The sequence below is a fragment of the Megascapheus bottae genome, chromosome 16, assembly GCF_031878675.1.
Source record: "Megascapheus bottae isolate mThoBot1 chromosome 16, mThoBot2.hap1, whole genome shotgun sequence".
Classification (NCBI taxonomy): domain Eukaryota; kingdom Metazoa; phylum Chordata; class Mammalia; order Rodentia; family Geomyidae; genus Megascapheus; species Megascapheus bottae.
Genome location: NC_143524.1, coordinates 15,359,793 through 15,382,120, shown reverse-complemented (window position 1 = coordinate 15,382,120; position 22,328 = coordinate 15,359,793). Strand labels below are relative to the sequence as shown.

At 40.5% G+C, this 22,328-nt stretch overlaps 1 long non-coding RNA gene across 1 annotated transcript in view; it reads left to right on the top strand.

Annotated features, from left to right (window-relative positions):
* The window catches only part of LOC150052942 (uncharacterized), a 55,827-nt gene extending 38,001 nt beyond the window's left edge, over positions 1-17,826 (top strand). The window contains exon 4 of the long non-coding RNA XR_016538135.1: positions 17,599-17,826. This is a non-coding gene — a long non-coding RNA (uncharacterized LOC150052942). The remainder of the gene's footprint in view (positions 1-17,598) is intronic.
* The last annotated feature ends 4,502 nt before the right edge of the window (positions 17,827-22,328 follow it).

Sequence of the window (22,328 nt, the reverse complement as noted above, 5' to 3'; positions counted from 1 at the left end):
TACAAATGGGGCAATGTTGTTCTTTCTGATGGCAGCATAGAATTCCATTGTGTATAAATACCACATCTTGTTGATCCACTCATCTACTGAGGGGCATCTGGGTTGGTTCCATATCTTTGCTATGGTAAATAGTGATGCAATGAACATCATTGCTGGCATTATTTTTTAGCATTTCTTCTCTATATTTTTAGGGCTCCAATTTGATTCATATTAAAATTGTAACTCTATATCTTACCGATAAATCACCTTTTTTACTATGTAAAGCATATTACTCACATACTAAGTTTCATGATCTGTCCTCTAAAACTGACATTCTTACTTTGTTTCCTTCTTTTTTTTGAGGGTGGAGAAGTGCCTTGTAATTTACTCCTTTGTTTTTTTGTTTATTTTGTTTTGGGTTTTTTTTAAATTTTGTTTTTCTTATACAGGGATTACAGTTAAATTCATCAATCTTGAACATTGATACCCCTGCCCATGTTTTTCTCCCACTTTCCCTCCCCACAGCCCCTCCCAGTCATCTTGTTTTTCCCTCCCCTTCCCTATTTCAAATAAACAAACGTGTATACAATATATCAGGTACCAAAATCAGATACAGTAGCCACATGAAACAAACTGTAAGGGGAAAAAGAAAAGAGAAAAGATAACCGCACATAGCACAATAAGAACAACAATCACATTGCCTTTATACTTTGAGATAAATTTCTTCTATTTTCTCTTCCAGGCCGGTAGTTTTGGCCTTCTAGTGATCATCTTTGTCTTAGTTTATCTATAGTTATGGGAAGCATTTTAGCTCTAAAATATGCTGCCTTTGAATCTCTTCAAGAACACTTTTTCCCCTGTCTGAGGTTTATCTATTTCCTTCATGACTTATATTGTGGCTGTCCTCCAGGTAACTCTACTAGATCTGGTTTGGGTGTATTGTTCTTTTCTTCATAACTGAGACTCGGGTGGTGCAGTTGGACTAACCAAACCAGGTGGTAATTCCTAAGCAAACAAACATAAAAAGGCCTCTAGAGAGGAAGCAGTCCTCCTCTTCAAGCGAAGAAGAAATGACTACTCCTTATCGTCTCATAGAGACTTCACACACACACACACACACACACGGGGCGGGGGAGGGGGTAGACTGTCAGATTTATTCCCAGTACCCATAAATATCTTTGGGCTGAGCTCTTCCAGATATCCCTATTTGACGATCCCTGTCTCAAGAATTTCTGTCACTGCTATCTAGATACATGTCAAAGTCTCCCAGAAGCTCTGCTCCAGTTCTCGGCCAGGAAACCCAGGGTCTTAGATCTCAATTACTCATTCCCCAAGATGATATCTATGTTGGTGCTGGCTGAGCCTTCATGGAAAAGTGGGTGTGATTTGCTTTTGCTCTTCATTTTCAGGTAGTTCTTTTCATATCAGCCTCTTACCCAGCCTCAAATCCTAGTGAACTTATTTCTTCCACCTCCAGGCAGCAAGTTCTACTGATCTTAGTTCAAATTCTCACTTACAATTAGAGAACAACCTTACGTGTGCGACATAATAGCATTTCTGAGCCTCAATTCCTCAATTTAAACAAAACGCACCAATGGTAGAAAATGGTGAAGTCTATGTTTTCCCAGTATACAGTACATGTCAATCTCCTTTACCACGTAATTTGATTTTTAAAAAATTTTTTTGCCAGTCCTGGGCTTGAGCTCAGGGTCTGAGCACTGTCCTTGGACTTTCTCAAGGCTAGAGTTCTACCACTTGAGCCTCAGCACCAGTTCTGGCTTTTTTCTATGTATGTGGTGCCAAGGAATCAAACCTGGGTCTTCGTACATGCTAGGCAAGCACTGTACCACTAGGCCAAACTCCCAACCCCATAATTTGATTTTTTATAAAGTGATGGTTATGGGCCCGGAGCATAGCCTAGTGGTAGAGTGCTTGCCTAGCATGCACGAAGCCCTGGGTTCGATTCCTTGCTACCACATAAACAGAAAGCCAAAAGTGGTGCTGTGGTTCAAGTGGAAGAGCTCTAGCCATGAGAAAGCCCAAGGACAGTACCCAGGCCCTGATTTCAAGCCCCAGGATTGGCAAAAAACAAAAATTTAAAAAAAAGTGATGGTTGTACAGTTGCCCTCAATCCTTCTCAGTCTTCATTCCTTATAACGGTTGTTATTTTCATGAAGTATCTAGGTTAGTGATCAATATTTTAAGGATCTTTGCATCCTAATACCTTCCTATGTGGTACATCTACACAATGAAAAATCACATATTACATAAAGAGAACTCATCACTGACCTTGGGCATATACTTTCAGGCCATACTTGACAAGAATGTTCAGAAATCAGTTATAACAACAAGGCTGAAGGCATGAGAACATAATTATCCTTTTAAAGGTTATCATGTAATTGAATATCTAATTTTACTTGGCTGTAGATTAATTCATTCCACTGAGACCTCCAAGGGAAAAAAAAAGCATTATCCCCGTTGCTCTATAAGAAAAGCCAAAAGAATTTTTAATTGCAACAATTACGTGAAGACATTCTACCTTTTAAGAGGGGGAATATATGACAAGACTTTTTAAGATAGCTAAAATGAAAAATACTAAAGATATCTAAATCAAAGATCTAGAATCTCTACACTGAAGAATAATATCAATATCCACAATTTCAACATAACCCCAATAGATTACATAAGTCTCTTTTACTCTTACTCCAACTTCTTAGGATGAACCCTAAAAAATACTTTAGTTTGATCCATTTTTTATACATTTTTAGTTTGCATCTTTTAAAAATTCTAAGTATTCAAAGAATTTTGGTTATGGAAACTCATTTAATCCACACAAGCAGTCTTTAAGGTGTAGTCTTATTATGATCCTCATTTTGTGGATGGAAAAACTGAGCACAGAGAAGTAACATGCTTCACAACAGCAAGATATTAACTGGTGAGACTAAGATCCAAATCCAGAAACTCTAACCTGAACTCTAACTTGGTAACCATTATTTTACAATTCAGAAAGCAAATGGTTAGAAGAGTCCATGTCAGAAGGGAAAGTGTGTGAGCCACTGTTATAAAAACACATTTCACAGAAGGTCTTGTATCTTTCAATGGATTTTAAAGGATCGAGAGCATAACTAGTAGAAAAGGAAGAATTTATGGAAGGAAGAAAATGTCAACAAACGAACATAAAATCATTGAAATTTAAGAGGATGAGTAAAAACCTTATGCTGATCTTTTTTCATTCTAAGAATATACAGAATATGTACAAAGTTATCCTACTTCAACAATTGCTATCTCACAGAAACTGGGAGGGAGGAGAATACTCAACCAAACCCCTTGAGACATGTTTGACTTGAAACAGATAACAAGAAAAGCTAAGCTAACTACGCTAGCACACTGCTAAGCACATCAGAGACTCAAGCAGCATCTCTTGAATTTAGCTTAAATGAGGTCATTCACACAGACACTTAGCACGAAGTAAATTTCCGTAAGGCCATCCCTTACTAATAATGTTACTAGCATCAAAACCAAGTGAGAAGGAAGAGCATATGCAGCCCTTGGCTCTGCAAAGATTCAGGCCATTTGTCTGCATCATCTAAACTATGTACTCCCTTATCAGCATGCCTTGAAGTAAGAAAGTAAGCCATCAAGGCCAATGGAAACTATGTTATACCTTTTCAAGAAACCAGAATAAATTTTCAACCATGAAAATTATAAAGTATACATTCAATCTGCTGATAATTTGATTCTAATTAGAATCTTCATCCACAATACTGGAATTTACAAGGGGGGAGGGGAAGGGCAGAAATGAAACAGCAATTAACCTTTGGTTCTGAGCTTATTTGAGTCTACTCAACATGGGTCAGTTGCCATAGAGATGATACTGCTGTGATCTGCAGATGTGACTAAAGACGCCTGGAGCCTCTGAACTAGCCTCCTCTCAGCGTGCTTTTGGGATAATTAAAAATGTACCAAAAGAGAACTGAAAGTCGCTCTGAAACTCTAACCCAGTGCAGACTTAAATGGAAGTGGAAGATAATAGGAAGAAGACGAGAATGAAATAAAGCACATATAATATTTGGCCTAACTTTGAAAAAAAGAAAACCGAGTCTCTTTTATTTACAACTTTCTAAAATCTGATTATTGGTGACTTTGGAGAAACTAATGTAAGAAAATTTGAAGCGTACAGGAGTTTGTCACTTTATTCAGGAGGAGACTTCTTATTTTAGATGGCAACAAAGACTTAGCCAAGGAGGGTAAAGCAAAAGAAGACTGGAGGGTGGAGTTTACTGTCTGGATTTTTTATTTTTTATTATTTTGTCAGTTCTGGGGCTTGGACTCAGGGCCTGGGCACTGTCCTTAAGCTTTCCTAAGGCTAGAGCTCTATCACTTGAACCACAGCACCACTTCTGGCTTTTTCTTTTTTTTTTTTTTGCCAGTCCTGGGCTTGAGCTCAGGGCCTGAGCACTGTCCTTGGACTTTCTCAAGGCTAGAACTCTACCACTTGAGCCTTAGCACCACTTCTGGCTTTTTTTCTATGTATGTGGTACCAAGGAATCGAACCCGGGACTTCGTGCATGCTAGGCAAGCACTCTACCACTAGGCCAAACTCCCAGCCCCATTTCTGGCTTTTTCTGCATATGTGATAACCACGGAATCGAATGCAGGGCTTTGTGTATACTGGGCAAGCACTCTATCACCAGGTGAAATACCTGGCCCCTACTATCAAGCTTTTATTTAATATCTAGAGAAGTGGCAGGACATGCAAATATAGTTAATGGTGTCATGTCCGGATCTTGAGCTCAGTCAAAATAACAGCATGAACCTCGGTCCATTTTCTTTTGCTCATACAAAACCAGTAAGACTTGGTAAATATGCATGGAAATGGATTCATTTTGGATCACAGTTTTGGAGGGTCAAGATGAAAAGGTCATACCTGTTGATGGCCTTCTTACCAGAAAATTCCTGAAATAATCCAGAATATTATGTGGTAGGAGACAGAGTGTGTATGTCTGTCTGTGTCTGTCTATCTCTGTTACTATCTGTCCTCTGCCTTTTTTTCTTATTCTTACGAAGCTAATAATGTATAAGTATTCTAGCCTTATGATCTTACCTAATTTTATTTATCTCCCAAAGGACCTAACTTTAAATACTATAATTGAATTCACTTTCAAGCCTTGTAATGCTTCACAATGGGGCTTTAGTTCCAACATGATGTTCAGAGGGGACAATTCATTTTCAAACCCCTATATCCCCAAAGTTGATAGGCTTCTCACCTACACATTCCATACATGCAACCCCATCAGTTCAAAACCCCAAAGTCCCAAATTCCCGTTTAAGAAAGTAAAATCCTAGCTGCAAACTTGGAGAATCAAAATAAGTTCTCTACTTCCAATAACAGTGTTAGAACAGATAGATGCACAGGCCATCCATTCCACTGCAGAGGGGAGAAGAAAGTAATTACTAGCCCAAAGCAGATCTGAAACCCAAGCAGAGCAGACCTCAAAGCTCCAAGCCCATATCCTGTACACACCCTGCACCAGGGTAAGAAAATGGCTGCTCAAAACCTTGAGCAGAACTATTATTGTTGGCTTTGCTGGGCTCTGCTCATGCTCAGCTGTCTTTGCCCCTGATGGAAACTTCCCAGGCTAATCTTGCACGCAAATGGCTTGATAGTCCTAGAGTACTAGAGTCCTAGATTCCATTCCCAAGGGTAATTTAGGCCTGATGGGGACTCTGTGATGACTCTACTTCCTAGCTGGTCTCTGTTTGGCCTCCAAGATTTAACCTTTAAAATCTCAGGAGAAACTTCCATAACACCATAGTGCTTGCCATTTATGTACAGGCAGAATTACTACTATGTGTCATCAATATCTGCCTCTTACCTTCACAGAGATGAAGAACCCACCTAAACCTTGACCAGAATGGCCATGGAGGGATGCCCTAGAAAGCAGAAAGCAGTCTCCAAGCATTCCTAGACAGTAACCCACGGACAACACCCAGGGGTTTCTCAAAAGATTACTAGACCTGTGAGGAGAGAGACCATTTTGAAAAGTTTCTGAGAGGCCACTGAGACCTGTTTCCAGTGCCATGATGATTAGTACCTGACTCTTCTCTATTCCCTAAGTTCTTTAGCAAGCAATTGCCGCCACAGACTTACGTGCTTTTTATTTTTTGTAATTATCATTAAAGAGTTGTACAAAGGAGATGCCTATCACAAAGCAGTTTATGAATACAATGCAGCTTGATCAGTGTCCCCCCCCTTCAACATTCTCACTTCCCTTCAACCCAACCCTCTCCCTATTTTTCTTAGTTTTGTGATATGTACAATGAACTCTTGACTGAATTTTCTTCCCCTCTTCCCCGTCTTTCACTCCTCTTCCCCTCTCCTCTTGGCCCCAACCCCCCCACTCTTAGATGTGCCCATATGTTGGATATGACATAGTCTTTCTACAAGATTATACTAACTGAGCTTTCCTTGGAGTCATTGAGCTCCACGGAAGAGCACTTAGATGGCAAGTGCAAGGGCTTACATTTGATCCTCAGTTCTACACATACACACACACACACACACACACACACACACACACACACACACACAGCTTTTTTTTAAAGAATTCATTAACGTTGATTTTTACATCAGATTTTTAAATGACAGGTTTAATAAATGAGTGTTCAAGAAGGGAATCTCTACAATCACTGGGACTTAGTATTTAGAACTTAATCAAAATTAGGCTAAGGGTTTGTATGTCATAGAAACATTAATTTATGAAATAAAACATTATGTCTATAGAGTCATAGGTTTTTATATCTATATAGTTATGTTTATATTTCCATTATCATGTCCATAGCATTGGGTATGCAGATATTGAGTCCTCGCTCTTGTACTCTTTGGATTTAATAGCCACATATTAAGGATACCACGCACCTTTTGATCTTTAGGTCTTGACTTGTCTCATTCAACATGATTCGCTCTAGAATCATCCACTTCCCTGTGAATGCCATTATTTTATCTTGTCTGTTGGCTATGTAGAATTCCATTGTGTATATATACCACATTTTCTGTATCCATTCATCTGCAGTAGGGCATCTGGATTGTTTCCATAGCCTGGCTATTGTGAATAGTACAGAGATGAACATAGCTAAGCAGATGTCCTTATCATATCTTGGGTCATGATGTTCAGGATAGATTCCCAGAAGTGGTATAGCAGGATCGTAGGGAAGGTCTATTTTCAGTTCTTTAAGAAAACTCCACACTACTTTCCAGAGTGCGGAACTAGTCTGCTTTCCCATCAGCAGTGTAGTAGGGTTCCTTTTTCTCCACAACCCTGCCAGCAACTGTCATTGTCTGAGTTCAAAATCTTGGCCATTCTTGTTGGGGTAAGTTGGCATCTTAGGGTTGTTTTTATTTGCATTTCCTTTATGACCATAGATGATGAACATTTTCTCATATGCTTTTCTGCCATTTTAATCTCCTCTTCTGATAAGTCTCTCTTTAGTTCCCTTGCCCATTTAGTGAATGGTTTATTGGGTTTGGGGGGGGGATTAATTTCTTGAGTTCCCTCTAGATACTGGATATTAAGCATTTGTCAGATGTATTATTGGTGAATATCTTTTCCTAGTTGGTTGGCTGTCTCTACTTTTGCGACTATGTTTTTATCTGTACAGAAACTTTTTATTTTTAGGTAGTCCCATTTATCGAGTCTCTCTCCTATCTCTTGTGACCCTGGGATTCTGTTCAGGAATCTTTTGCCTGTGCCTATGAGTTCCAGTGTCTCTTCTACTTTATCATGTAGCAGTTTCACAGTTTTTGGTCTGACGTTGAGGTCTTTGATCCACTTTGAGTTAATGCTTGTGCATGGCGAAAGGCTAGGGCCAATTTTTAGTTTTCTGCATGTGGCTGCCCAGTTTTGCCAGCACCAATAATTGAATAGACTATGTTTGTTCCACTGTATATCTTTGGCTCCTTTGTCAAATAGAAGTTGACTATAGGTATGTGATTCTATTTCTGGGTCTTCTATTCTGTTCCATTGATCTTCTGGTTTATTTTTGTGCCAATACCAAGCAGTTTTTGTTATTATGGATCTATAGTAGAGTTTGAAGTCTGGTATTGTAATACCTCCAACCTTCCTCTTTTTGCCTAGAATTGTTTTGGCTATTCTAGGTCTTTTCTTATGAATCTTTGAATTATATCTTCTATTTCAGTAAAGAATGTCTTTGGGATTTTGATGGGGATTGCATTGAATTTGTATATCAATTTTGGCAGGATAGCCATTTTCACTATGTTGGTTCTCCCTAGCCATGAGCATGGGATGCCTTTCCATTTCCTAGTGTCCTCTTTAATTTCTTTAGTTAGGCTTTCATAATTTTCATTGAATAATTCCTTCACTTCTTTGGTTAAGTATATTCCTAAGAATTTTATTCTTTTGGGGCTATTGCGAATGGGATCATTTTCTTGATTTGGCCTTCTGTTTGTGTATTGTTGGTGTACAAGAAGGCTACTGACTTCTGAAGGTTAATTTTGTATCCTGCCACTTTGCTGAAGTAGTTTATTAATTCTAGAAGTTTGGGAGTGGAGTTTGTTGGGTCACTCAATTAGAGGATCATGTCATCTGCAAATAGGGATAGTTTACTTTCTTCTTTCCCTATGTGGACCCCTTTGATGATCTTATCTTGCCTTGTTGCTCTGGCTAAGGGTTCCAGCACTATAATGAAGAGAAGTGGAGTGAGCATCCCTGTCTAGTTCCTGATTTTAAAGTGAATGGTTCCAGTCTTTCACCATTTAGTATAATACTGGCTGTAGGTTTCTCATATATGGCTTTAACTATTTTGATGAATATGCCTCTTAGTCCTATTTTTCCTAGTGCTTTCAACATGAATGGATGTTGTATTTTGTCAAATGCCTTCTCCGCATCCAGTGAAATTATCATATGGTTCTTATCCTTAGCTCTATTAATGTGAAGCATTACATTGATTGATTTACGAGTGTCAAACCAGCCTTGCATCTGTGGGATGAAGCCTACTTGATCATAGTGAATGATTTTTTTAATTTGTTTCTGGATTCTGTTGGCTTGTTTCCTTTTGGGCTTTGCGTGGGACTTTGATTATATATGTATGTCCTAATTTGTCTTTGCACTCTTCTAGGCATCAAGAACTGTTGTAGTTCCCTCTGTGGTCTGTAGGTGGTGGTCTTTACTTGGTTTGGGACCCATGGTTCTGGGAATCTGTGTATACCTGTGGTTCTCAGCCAAATTGATTCCTCTGCTGACTATGTCAGTTTGCAGTTTTTGCAGGTGTTCAGCCTGTTCCCAGAGGCTGTGTGCTGCTGCACGACTTGCTCTCAGCCCAACCAGTGGCCTCATAGTGGGCCATGGGTTGGATCTGTGAACTTCAGTCTCAGCGCTGGCGAATGGTTGATTTTCCTATGCTGTTTCCAGGGGCAGGCCCCCGGCCAAGGGTCTGGAGTTTGGGGGTTTCCAGGAGCTCTCAGCTGGACCAGCTGGTTTCTGCTCTGTTCCCAGGGGTGGGGCCCAGCAGAGGATGTGGGCTCCAAGGGCGGAGCCGCAACTTTCTGATTCTCAGAAGGTGAGCTCGGCTACTAGTCTGCCCTTCAGTTCCCTGCTGGGTTTCCACCTCTTTGGCCAGAGTCTGTGACTGTGGGGAGCCCCTTGGTGCTGTCTTGCTGGGGATTCCCAGCTGGAGGGTGTCCAGCTCAAGATTTGAGTGGGACAGATGCTGGCTCCTAGACTCCCACACACCCCACCCACTTTTGGAAGGCAGGGTCTCAGCATCCCCCACTCTCCAGATCCAGTGGCCTGGGAGAGGAACCTGTTGGGCAAGTGAGCTGGGATATCTCCACCCCCTTAGGTGGGGTGCTGGCGCCTGCCCGCCTGTGAGTCTCGAGTCAATGGACTGGGGGAGGGGGATGTTGAGGGAAGGGACAGGATTCTAAATTCCTTGCCCCCCTGCACTTGCCAGTCTTTCTCGGGCGGAGTGGAGGGTCTGAGTTAAGGTCTATAGCTCGCCACCAGCTTTGCTTTCCCGATGGGTTTGGGGACCAGCTGGGCTACCCGCTGGGCTACTCATGGTGAGCTGCACTGCAGTGTTGGAGAATCATTCACTCCCCTCGGATCCCAGCCGCCACCTGTGCTCCATGTGTAGGTTCTGCTGCTTGCTGTTCTGGTCTGCGTTGGTTCCTGCGTCTGCTTCTGCCGCTTGCTGGCCCAGTCTGTGCTGGTTTCTGCAGCAATTGGGACTGCCCAGCCCGGTGTCCTCTGCTGTGGCTTTCCCTGCTTGGAGCTGGCAGCAAGGGGTGGGGGAGGGGTCCTCGCATTTCGAATTCTTTGAGAAAGTTGGATGTAAGCTTTATCTGGATTTCTTTTCTGGTTTGAGTCCTTCTCCCTTGCTTCTTGAGTTTGTTGTTGTGGATTTCTTAAGGTAGTTGGCTCGTGGGATTCCCTGGTTCTTTTTGTGGGAGAGAGCTAGGCAGCATCCCTATTGTCTCAGTGCCCTCTTCCTCCTTCCACACAGCTTTTTTTGGCTTCATATATTTTTATTGTAATTAATAGAATGGTTACATGATAATTGCCAGATAGAAGGTGCATTCATTCACATACATTGATACCCTTTCACATGTCTTAATCCCTATTTCCCTCCCCCTCATCTCCACCCCTCATCCTGTTTTCCCCCTTCCCTATCCAATTTCAAATAACCAAATACAAATATATCCGATATATCAGGTAACAAAGTGAGATACTGTAACAATATGAGATAACCAAGGGACAGCAAAAGAGATGAGAGATAACATAGTACATTAAGGACAACAATCATTCATTATTTGCATTTGTTTCTATATCCTAGAGGTCCTTTCCTTTAGCGTCATACTGTATGGCCTTAGGTATCTAGGTTTTGCTCTATTGCAAATCTCTGCTAGGAGAGCCCAAGGATTCTACTGATTATGACAAATGAGGGAAACCATTCAGTCTATGTTCCTTTGAGTCTGGCTTCACTTAATATGATTTTTTCTAAGTCTTTCCATTGCCTTACAAATGGGGCGATGTCATTCTTTCTGACAGCAGCATAGAATTCCATTTTGTACAAATACCACATCTTGTTGATCCATTCATCAACTGAGGGACATCTAGGTTGGTTCCATGTCTTTGCTATGGTAAATAGTGCTGCAATGAACATTATTGTGCTAGTGGATTTAGTGTGTCCTTGTTTCTGGATGATTGACTAAATGCCAAGTAGTGGAATTGCTGGGTCATAGGGGAGCTCTATGTTTAGTCTTTTGAGGAATTGCCATACTGTTTTCCATAATGGTTAAACAAGTTTGCACTCCCACCAACAGTGTAGTAGTGATCCCTCCTGGCCACATCCCCTCCAACATCTGTTGTTATTAGTTTTCTTGATCCTGGCCATTCTAACTGGAATGAGGTGGAATCTTAGAGTTGTTTTGATTTGCATTTCTTTTATGACCAGAGATGTTGAGCATTTCCTCATGTGTCTATAGGCCATTTTTTTTCTTCTTCAGAGAAGACTCTCTTTAAGTCTTTGGCCCATCTTTTAATAGGATGGTTGTTACTTTGGAGATTAGTTTTGGAGTGATGCAATTTTTTGAGCTGTTGATATATTTTAGATATGAGGCCTTTGTCCATTGTATGGTTGGTGAAGATCTTCTCCCACTCTGTAGGCTTCCTAATTAATTTACTAGCTATGTCCTTTGCCATACAAAAGCTCTGCAGTTTAATGCAGTCCCACGTATCCAGCCTTTCTCTGATTTGTTGTGATTCTTGGTCCTTATTAAGAAAGTTTCAACCTGTGCCAAGGAGGCCTAGTGTATCTCCTATTCCTTCTTGTAAAGTTTTCAGCCACACAGCTTTTTATTATTATTATTATTATTATTATTATTATTTAGAGAATACTTTATTAGTTTCTGTAATCAAACCCCTGTAGATAAGACCTTACATATTTAATACAGTGTGTTTATCCCTGTACAAATGAAAAAAAAAACATTTAACGTTTCTAGACCAATATGGCTATTAATTTCTGTACAATGCCAACTCAACACGGTAAACTGGGATACTTTTTTCCAAAGTTGACAGCACAGCTAAAGTTTCCAAAAATTTAAATTATATATATATGTATATATATTTATATTTATATAAAAAGATCAATAATAGCAGTATGTTATGCATTGATAGCAGCAACGGCTTTTCCAGGTTATGCAGTCATCTGGACAAAATTAGACATCCAGCACACTCCATTAATAAAAAGAAAAAGATAAAAAAAAAACCCAGAAAAATGCAAAGTTCTGTTACTGTTCCACACAGCTTTTTTTTTTTAATTTTTTTTATTGTAATTAGTAAAAGGGTTACATGATATTTGCCAGATAGAAGGTGCATTAATTCACATACATTGATACCCTTTCACATGTCTTGGTACCCATTTCCCTCCCCCCACACACCCCCCACCCATCTTGGTTTTCCCCCCTTCCCTATCAAATTAATTTTTTTAATTTCTCTGGTCAGGTTGCTAATTGTTTAAATCTTCTGACTCTGATTCCCTTTGAACGATATAGTCTTCCTTTAGATTTTCCATTGCTCCTGAATGTATTCAACGGTAAGTATAAAGTAGCCTGAACACTACCAGATCCACAGTGTATCTATCACTTGCAGATTCAGCTTTCCACCAGGGTCTAGGGTCACAGATACTGTTCATTTAAGTTGTATGATAAGGGTAGATTTTACTCCAGTTGCCAATAGCTCATTCCAGAAGCACTCATCCAGTCTCAAAGGTGTTCTAGCTCTTCTCTAGTCCAATTGCCTTCTCAGCCCCGATGACAGTTCTCCCTGTGCTCCATCCATAGCATTCTATATTTTTTTCTAGTCAACTCCCTCTAATTCTTCCAACCTCTGCCCATTATCCAGTATTCATTCATAGCAACAGTACCACTCTCTGTTAGTCTGGATTTCATCTCTATAATAAAGTATCTAAGGCTAAACATCCTACATACAGAAAAGAGATTTTTTTCTCACTAGGGCACCCTGACCATATCCCATCATTGCATTCTAGTGGGAACATTGACCACAGAGGAGGAGGAGAACCTGCCTTCTTTTTTAAAACAAATCTGTGTGAGAACCAGAAAGTCCCCCCAAAAGAACCACATCAGTTCAGTCCGGTGTGGTTGTGCATATCTGTAATCTCAGCATTTGGGACAGAGGCAAGAGAATGGGAAGTTCAATGCCAGACTGGTATTACATAACTAGAACTCTTGTTTTCATAAATTGACATGCTGAATCAAAGCCTCTTTATACAACTATTTAAAGACAGTAAAACAATGATTATTTTTAAAGCAGAACTTGTATCCAAAAATAGAATTCTTTAATTCCTTCTGAAGGCACCCTTGATGGCCTAATTACTTCCCACCATGCCAATTTCTTTTAATTTTTTTTTATTGTCAGGGTAGAGGGGTTAAAGTTACATTCATCAAGCAGTAGGTGCATTACTTCCCACAGGTTGAAACTCCTTCTCATGTTTTTGTCCCCCTTTCTCTCCTCCTACCCCCTCCCAATCATCTTGTTTTTCCCCCTTCCCTTCCCTATTTCAAATAAACAAATAAACATATATACAATGTACCAGGTAACAAAGTCAGATACAGTAACAACATGAGATTAATCATAAGCACAAAAAAAGAGAAGAGAAAACTGATTTCTTATAGGTTCCACACCACCACCTCTCAACATTGCCACATCCAGAACCAGATTCCCAACACATGAACACCAGGGAACACTCAACCCCCACTCAAATCTTAGCAACATGAGAACTTCTCTCTGGATCATAGCGTTTAGAGAGAAAGAACTAGTGAATCTGGTTACTAGAATCTTCTTCCCATCTAAGATCTCATCAATAGATCTCATCATTCCTTACATTGCCTTCATTTTCTAGCTAGATCCCAGTCCCTTTCATTTCTGTTAACCCAATGTTCAAGGTCAGACATAATTAAGTTACCCCCTTCCACCCCGCTCAAAGTTGTTAATTGCCTAAGACAGTGTTAATCACTACTAGGAAACAAAATAGATTCTGACTTAAGTAGATTCTAATTAAAATTTGAACAATTATCCTCTACCACAGGTGACTTTGAATATTCTTTTGTCTTCTTTTTACATAAGAGTCTTACAAGAGGCATACTCCCCCCTGATGTCCTCCACAAATGCCCTCTTTCTCCAGGACACCTTCCTTACCCTCCCCTCTCATTAGCACCCTCACACTATTTTGTCATGAATAAGTTCTTCATGGAGCTTAGCGCTTGCTAGAACAATAGTTGTAGGCTGATATTTTCTCTAAGATTCATTAAAAAATGAGAAACATGATACTTTCCTTGCAATTATATTTTCAGCACCTCGAGCCGTGTTTAGACTGGGGAAAAAATACTCCATATATCTAAATGACTTCTACAGGCTAATGCTGGTCATAAGCAAACCTGTTGTCATTCGATTCCTTTTATCCCTCTCTAGGAAGCATTTTGGAATGTAAGAGTGGCAGGATTTCCAGGCACGGTGTCTCACAACTGTAATCCTAGCTACTCAGGAGGCTGAGATGTGAGGATCCCAGTTCAAAGCCAGCTAGGGCACTAAAGACCGTGAGACTCTTATCTCCAATTAACCACTAGAAAACCAGAAGTGGTGCTGTAGCTCCAGGGGTAGAACAGTAACCTCAAGCTGAAGAGCTCAAGGACAGCACCCAGGCCCAGCATTCAAGCCCTACGACCGGCAAAAAAAAAAAAAAAAAAAAAAGAGTGACAGGATTATTGGACTAATCATCCTTTCAGTGAGTATTTATTGAATGCTTGCTACATATCAGGTAATGTGCTAGGTGTTGGCAGTAAATACCAAATAAGTCAGACAAATAAATAAGACAGGCCTCTGCTTTATGGCACCTCCATGATAGGCGTGAGAATAGCTTCTGTCCATGGATAAACAGGCAGATAGTGAGATGTAGGCATTAAAGTCGATACTTGTGGCTATGGAGAAAACAAATAGGTGATGGGACAGTAAACTAAGTATAGTGAAGTAAGGAAAGATTAGTTCAATCCAATTGGTGGTCAGAGATGCCTTCTCCCATAAGGTGACATCCTGAGGCTGGCCTTTGAGGAGATAGGGAAAGGAATATTCCCTTTAAGAAGGGAAAGTGTTCAGCATTTCCAAGAGACCAAACATACTGAGTTTGGAGGAAGAGAAAGAGTGCCAATAGAGATGTATGTTTATTTTATACAGGGTTCTGAGGAACAGGAGAAAATTTTATTTTAGTAGAGTGAGAAATCACCAGCAGATTTAAGTAGGAGAATAACAATCTGATGTGCATGCTAAGAAAACTACCCTAGCTGCTGATGGGAAAGAGTCCTGGGGGGGAGGGAGAGGGGAGAAAATGTGAAAGAGCAGTAAGGGGTCCAGCAGCTCCTTGGGCAAGAGATGATAGCATGTGCCTTGTCCCTAGCTGGTAACAAAGGGGAGGAGTAGTAAAACAAAACAAAACAAAAAAAACAGATACCACCTCATTGCATTCCAAGATACATTTTAACTACATTTCAAATGATTTACACATTTGGTTGAGACACACAGCATGGTGTAATATGTGCCTAAGGGTTGAAGTTCTGGAAAAATTAAGCGTAATTGGCCTAGAAAGCCCAGGGTTTATAATATTATATATGTATATATTACATATATACATGTATGTATATATACTCACACATATATGCACTAAGAGCTCACTAAATAAGGCTGTGTTTCTGTTCCGTCCTGATCTCTTATTGAATCTGTCACCTCCTGACACCTGAACTCTCTATCTTGTGCTAGACCTGAGCAGTACCACTTTGATCATATCCCTTTAGGGAAGAAGCCATGGTTGATGGGTTAGTTAGTACCCTAAAACATGCCCCTACTGACAGCACTCCACAGTGTCTGATATTCCTGAACAGTGGCCATTGTAAGACACTGGCTAGTGGTTCCTTGACCAGGAACCCAACCTCATGGAGAAATATAGATGGGAAGATCAATGTGTCTCCATCAAAGCCATCTGTTTCTAGGATCGCCCAAGCCAATAGTTCTTAACCTGGCTGAACAGTTAGAATGATCAGTAGGGTTTTTCTTAAGTTGTATAGAAAGTCATCACTATATAGAATTCAGAGATCTTTACAATTTAAAATCCTGCCAACTATGCTCATAAGCAGCCAGATTTTCAAACCACAGGCCCGACTGTCTTTATTATCAAGAAAGGATTTGTGGAATCATTTGCTTCTCAAACCTTCAGTTCCACAGAAAACACAATGAGACCCATGTTTATAGTGAATGCATAGTCCAAAAAGTAAAGAGAAAAACAATGCCCACAAGTGTTTAAGTCATTTCATTTTTTAGCTTGTTTATCAGAAAAAAAGGAAGATGAAATGACAATTTTCTATGTAGTGATTTCATAATAAACTCTGGCACACAGTGGGTTCTCAGTATCACAATTCCCACTGCTATAAGAAATATTCAATGAAAGGCCTACAGAAATAGAGCATCTAAGTCTCCAAATTCTATTGAGAGAATAATGGCATCATGTCACCAGGCCAACACAACACTTCACAGATCCACTGCACCAGTGTTTATGCACCATTTAGCAACCCCCAGATGCCTATTAACTTGTCATTTGGAGACCTCAATTTAGGAATCTATGTCTTTTCTCTGTCCACTGTGACATCTAATATCTAACTTTTCACTTTCCTTGATGGATCCTATGGTCTTCTAAGAAGAGAAATTGAGAGTATGTAACCATTAAAATTAATTGTTCGCAAACACTAGAAATCAGACACCCACTGCAATCATGAAACATGAATAAGGATTTGCAGAAAGCCATTTATATTAAATTCCTTTTATAATAATATTTGACATTTAAACATTAAATATTGAGTGATCCTTTTTCTGCCATTCGCAAAGATGCTTCTAGCTGCTTCATAGCTAGAGAGATCCAGGCCAATCATCTTTTCTTGTGGACCTACAGAGCTGAACACCATACCAGCAGTTCTGAGTTGAGACCAGTAGATCAATGACTTGATATTAGCAAGCACTTATTCAACAAAATGGACTGGAGTTCCTGGTGGATATATTAGTCAGAATTTTCAGGGCTGAGACAAGATATTTGAGCAAAACAATTTATGGGAAGAAAGATGTATTGTGCTGTTTCAGAGGTTTCAATCCATCATAGAGGGCAGGATAAAGCAGAGCATTTCACATCTTGGTACACAGGAAGTGGAGGTTTAGGAGTTTTTCTGCTTTTATTTCATCTTGGCCACTCAAGATACACCCAGAAGTTTGCTTTACTTATCTCCTAGGCAATTCCCAGTCCAATCAAATTGACAACCAAAGATTAACATAGTGGACTATTAAGGGATAGACATACAAATAGAATCCCGGAATTCAAAAAAAAATACTAGCAAAGACAGAAAAGGAAAACCTAAGAGTTACAAAACGTCATCTGCCTCTCCATCAACCTCACCTCCCACAGAATTATTTAAAAGCCTTTGCAAGTTGTCTTGCTCTTTCTCAAACTCTATGTTTTTTTTATTTTGCCATGTGTTCCTCCTGCTTTCAGCAACCCCTTCTGCCAGTCGTCTCCAAATTTCTTCTCCTGGATTGACTTCAACTGTAAGGGATGCCATCACTTCCAGGCGGCTTGCCCAGACTCCACCTGCAGTCTTCCTGATTCACCTTGAGCAGATCCAGGCCATGAACCCATCACGCTATACTCCACTTGCTCCAATCCATTCCCTACTAGCCTGTGAGCTGCTCACTTCAAATCCAGCATTGCATCCCCAGTGTCCTCTGCAACGACTAGCAGCATAGATGTTCAATAAACTTTCTGGCAAGCTGGTAAATTAATTGAACAATTAACTAATTTTATGTACCCAATTTACTTTGTGTGATGCAAGTATACAAGAAAATGTAAGCATCTGCCTGTGGGGAAGGAGGAAAGAAAGAGGCTATCTGAAAATTCCTAGAAATAGGCTGGGAGTTTGGCCTAGTGGTAGAGTGTTTGACCAGCATGCACAAAGACCTGGGTTCCATTCCTCGGTACTACATACATAGAAAAAGCTGGAAGTGGTACTGTAGCTCAAGTGGTAGAGCTCTAGCCTTGAGAAAGCCCAAGGACAGTGCTTGGGACCTGAGTTCAAGTGCCAGGACTAGCAAAAAACAATACCATAATGAAAATTCCTAGAAATAACAATTACATTGAACCATATTTGGAGGGGAGGGTGGATCTCAGTTCTAACCTTCACCAAAGATGATGATGCCCTCAAGTGGGATTAGCAATCCAACTGTCATTGCTACAGAAAGTTTCTTATGAGAGGAAAGGATCTTGAATTTATAGAAGACTGTGTGCTCCATATTTTTGAGGTGGCCAGACCATCCCAAAAGGTAGCTGACTACCAGTGGAGTTTATATTGTTTATAAAATGGGGGCACAAGTGAAGGAATTGACAAAGCAGGGGTTGAGGAGGGATCCATGTTTGTAATGGCGTCTCCCTTCTTTTTGTTGCCTGAGCATTCATTTTAAGTATCTTTAGCTAGTTTCACGATGGCAGAGGGTCTTGGCCCCGCTTTACATGCTTTCTAGTTCTCCATCTCTGACTATTTCCTCAGCGTGGCTTTATTCACTTTCATCTTTATGGAGCAGCCAGCTCCTGAAATTGACCCCATTGGTCTTCATGCCTCTCTGGACTGTACAGAGATGCTACAATAATGCTTGCTCAGTTACAGTGTGACAGGATCTGTATCTGCTTGCTGCAAACCTGCCAATCGGAACTCCCTAGGAAAACTGCCTGAGAAAACATCCTGTTTCCCCCCAAAGGCTTAAGCCCACAGGTCTCTTCATTGTCTCTTGATCCCATCTGGTATGTGAGCATGATGATCTTGTATAGCTTTCCCTTCCTATTGAGCTCAAGGAATGTTTTACTCTCTGGGATCCATGAGCAAGTAATTTGCTCCTTCTATTTCATATATTTCTGCTGCGGTGCCTTTTCTGTGCCCCAACTTCCAGCATGCTTGACCTTAACTCCTCTCTTGGTCGAGGCTAGAAAGTAGGAAAATACTGAGACAAGAGCCATAAAAGTATCTGCCTTGATTAAAAAAAAAAGTTTCTTGGGAGAGAGTTCCCTGGTTACAGGTCAGATACAAAGGTTTTAAACCAGCTTCCAGAACAGCACACTTAAGTATTCACAACTACCTCACCTAGAACTCCCATCCAGGCTAGAGCACACAACTGGAAGTCATAGCCCCTCTCTAGAGAAAGACCTGAAGACCACAGACAGGAAAATAACAACAGTGCTTCTTCTTCACCCAGTACTGACAGAGTCTCTGCCATTTTCCATGTGTGGTTTCTCTCCTTGCAAGGAAACCGCATTGCAACTACTGTAGGTTCCAGGAGAACACCAGAAGCGACACATACTACCTGCGTTCTTCTGGCCAGTAATGGCAAAGGACAATATTGCAGTCTAGTGATGTGCTCAAGAAGAGGAGAGCAACATGGATTTTGGTAAGTGGCAGCTGTTGATGGAAAGAACTTTGTATTTTTTTTTCTTTTGAGAGGATTCATGCCAGACACCTGTAATCCTAACTGCTCAGAAGGCTGAGATCTGAGAATCAAGGTTCAAAGCCAGCCCCAGCACAAAAGGACCTGAGACTCTTATCTCCAGTTAACCTCTAGAAAACTTGAAGTGGGGCTTGGCTCAAGGGTAGGGAGCTAGCCTTGAGCTGAAGAGCTCAGGGACAATGCCCAGACTCCGTTTAAATCCCATGACCCACAAAAAAAAAGAGGATTGGTATAAACATCAATCTATCACAGGTAGTAAACTTAATGCAGCAAACTCTGGTACCCAACTTAGCTAGAATCCTTTTTCTAAGTCTCAGATTCCTCATCCCCAAAACAGAGCTATAACCTAAAATGAGATCATGCGTGTGTAACATACCTAATTACAGTGCCAGGCACAGAGTAGGCAGTCCATAGATGCAGTTAATCTCTACTCATAATTTCATTTACAGTATAGAACACAAGTAAGTTGTCATCTTTGCTAGAAGAATTGGCATTCAATCCAGTTTGTACTCTTCCTACCCTACCTTAGCACTTGACCAACCCACTCCCACCACAGCCCCTTCTCCATCTGCATAGAAATTTAGTCCTTAATAAGGCACCAAACATCCAGTCCCTACTCTGAAAGTCTCCTGTGCAGCCCTTAAATGCAGCCCAGACTAACCACTGGAAGTGTTCTGCCTGTCACGTCACAGAAAATACCAGTCATGGCATGCTGATGACATTGTATCCACCAGCAGTGCCCAAATGTGCACTGGCTGGAAGGAGGTCCGATTGCTCAGCAAGTCCATTTGTTCCTTGCTTTGAAGTGATCAATCATTTACTCAGATTTCAGTGAAATGGCCTGAAACAAGAAAGAAAGAGCCCAGAGCTTGGGCACAATAGATTAGAAGCAAGTCACAGCAGTAGTACTGAAGCAGAGAGCATTATCAGGAACAGCAAAGCCCCAAGGCCCTGAGTTTCACAGCCATGAGATGATGAGGGGAGGGGGGAGCAGAGGGTTAGGACCCTGTGTCTCACATGACTGAGCTGCTGCTCTAGCTCCTGGTAAGTTCCAGTCAACTGCAGCAGCATTTTGAGTCTTTTCAACTCCCAAGTCTTTCCTAGAATCCCACCTTCAGCTTGTGGAACAGCCAGTCCAACCATTCATCTTAGACAACTTTCCTTTACTAGCTGCCAAAAAAATAAAATAACATAGAAAGAAGACCAAAAGTCTTTCATCCATTCAGATTCTCTGATCCAGCAATTCTACCTAATAACATCTTTAAGCAATGATGCTTAGCCAGCCATACAGTGGGGGATGGGAGGAGCAATGGAGATAACACATTCAGTTAAAATATCCTTACCAGGCCAATAATTTCTTTTACAAAGATCTTAGTTTCATTACAGAGTCAAAACATTGAACTGCATGTTTACCATTACTTGGTGATAAACAAAAGCATGTAGGTTATTATTATGTTGCATAAAGGAGAAACAACAGCAATGAGAGTATGGCAAGAAGATGATGAGAGAGGAGGAGGAGGGGAGAAGGAGAAGAGGAGGAAGAGAGAAACAAGAAGGGAAACAAAAGAAGAAGAAGAAGAAGAAGAAGAAGAAGAAGAAGAAGAAGAAGAAGAAGAAGAAGAAGAACTAAGCGATATAAAAATCACCATTAGAGAAAGCTGGATTAAAAATTACACTGAAATTCCCTATACTTATCTTACAGCTTCTTTTTTTAAGCAGTTGTAATTCTTTTTTTAATTTATTGTAAAGGTGATGTACAGTGGGATTACAGTTACAAAAGTAAAGTAATAAGTACATTTCTTGAGGAATGTTACTCCTCCTTTGTTTTTCTACCAGTTTCCCTCCCAACAAACTTCCCTCTCCTAAATTGTAAAGTTTATTTCCAGCATAGTGTCTTGTGAGTATTGTTGCTGCATTGGTTTACCCTTTGTCCTTTGTCTCACCAATATTTTATCCCTCTCCCTTCCTGAAATCAGACAAACCTATATACAAGACACAGGGTACCAAAAATCAAAAACAGTGACAACAGAAAATAAACTATGGCAGGGGCTGAAAGAACAAAGAAATAACTTTTTCCAGTCTTTCCATTTCTCTAGGAGTGGGGCAATGTTATTCTTTCTGATGATATACCACATTTTCTTGATCCATCCATTAACTGAGGGGCATCTTTGCTTTCATATCTTTTTTTTTTTTTTAGTCGGTCATGAGGCTTGGACTCTGGGCCTAGACACTGTCCCTAAGCTCTTCTGCTCAAGGCTACCACGCTACCCCTTGAACCACAATGTCACTCCCAGTTTTCTACTGGTTAATTGGAGATAAGAGTCTGAAGTTCTTTAGGTTCTTTAGTGCCCAGGCTGGCTTTGAACCAAAATCCTCGGATGTCAGCTTCCCAAGTAGCTAGAATTACTGGCATGAGCCACTGCACCTAGCTGGTTTCATATCTTAACTATGGTTAATATTGCTTCAATGAACATAGCTGTGCTGGTAGCTTTAGTGTGGCCTTGTTTCTGTTTGTGTGGGTAAAATGCCTAGTAGTGGAATTGCTGGATCATAAGTCTTGCAACTTCTTGTGCGCCTTAAACTATTTCAAAATAAAAGACTGATTTTAATGGGGGGGGGAGGAACAATTTTGAATGGGGAGGCAGCATAGTACAAGAGTTAAAAGCCCTTGCTTTTAAAAATAAGGGTAAGCAGACAGTTATGGTAGGGATGTCAAAATTTGATTCATCCTTC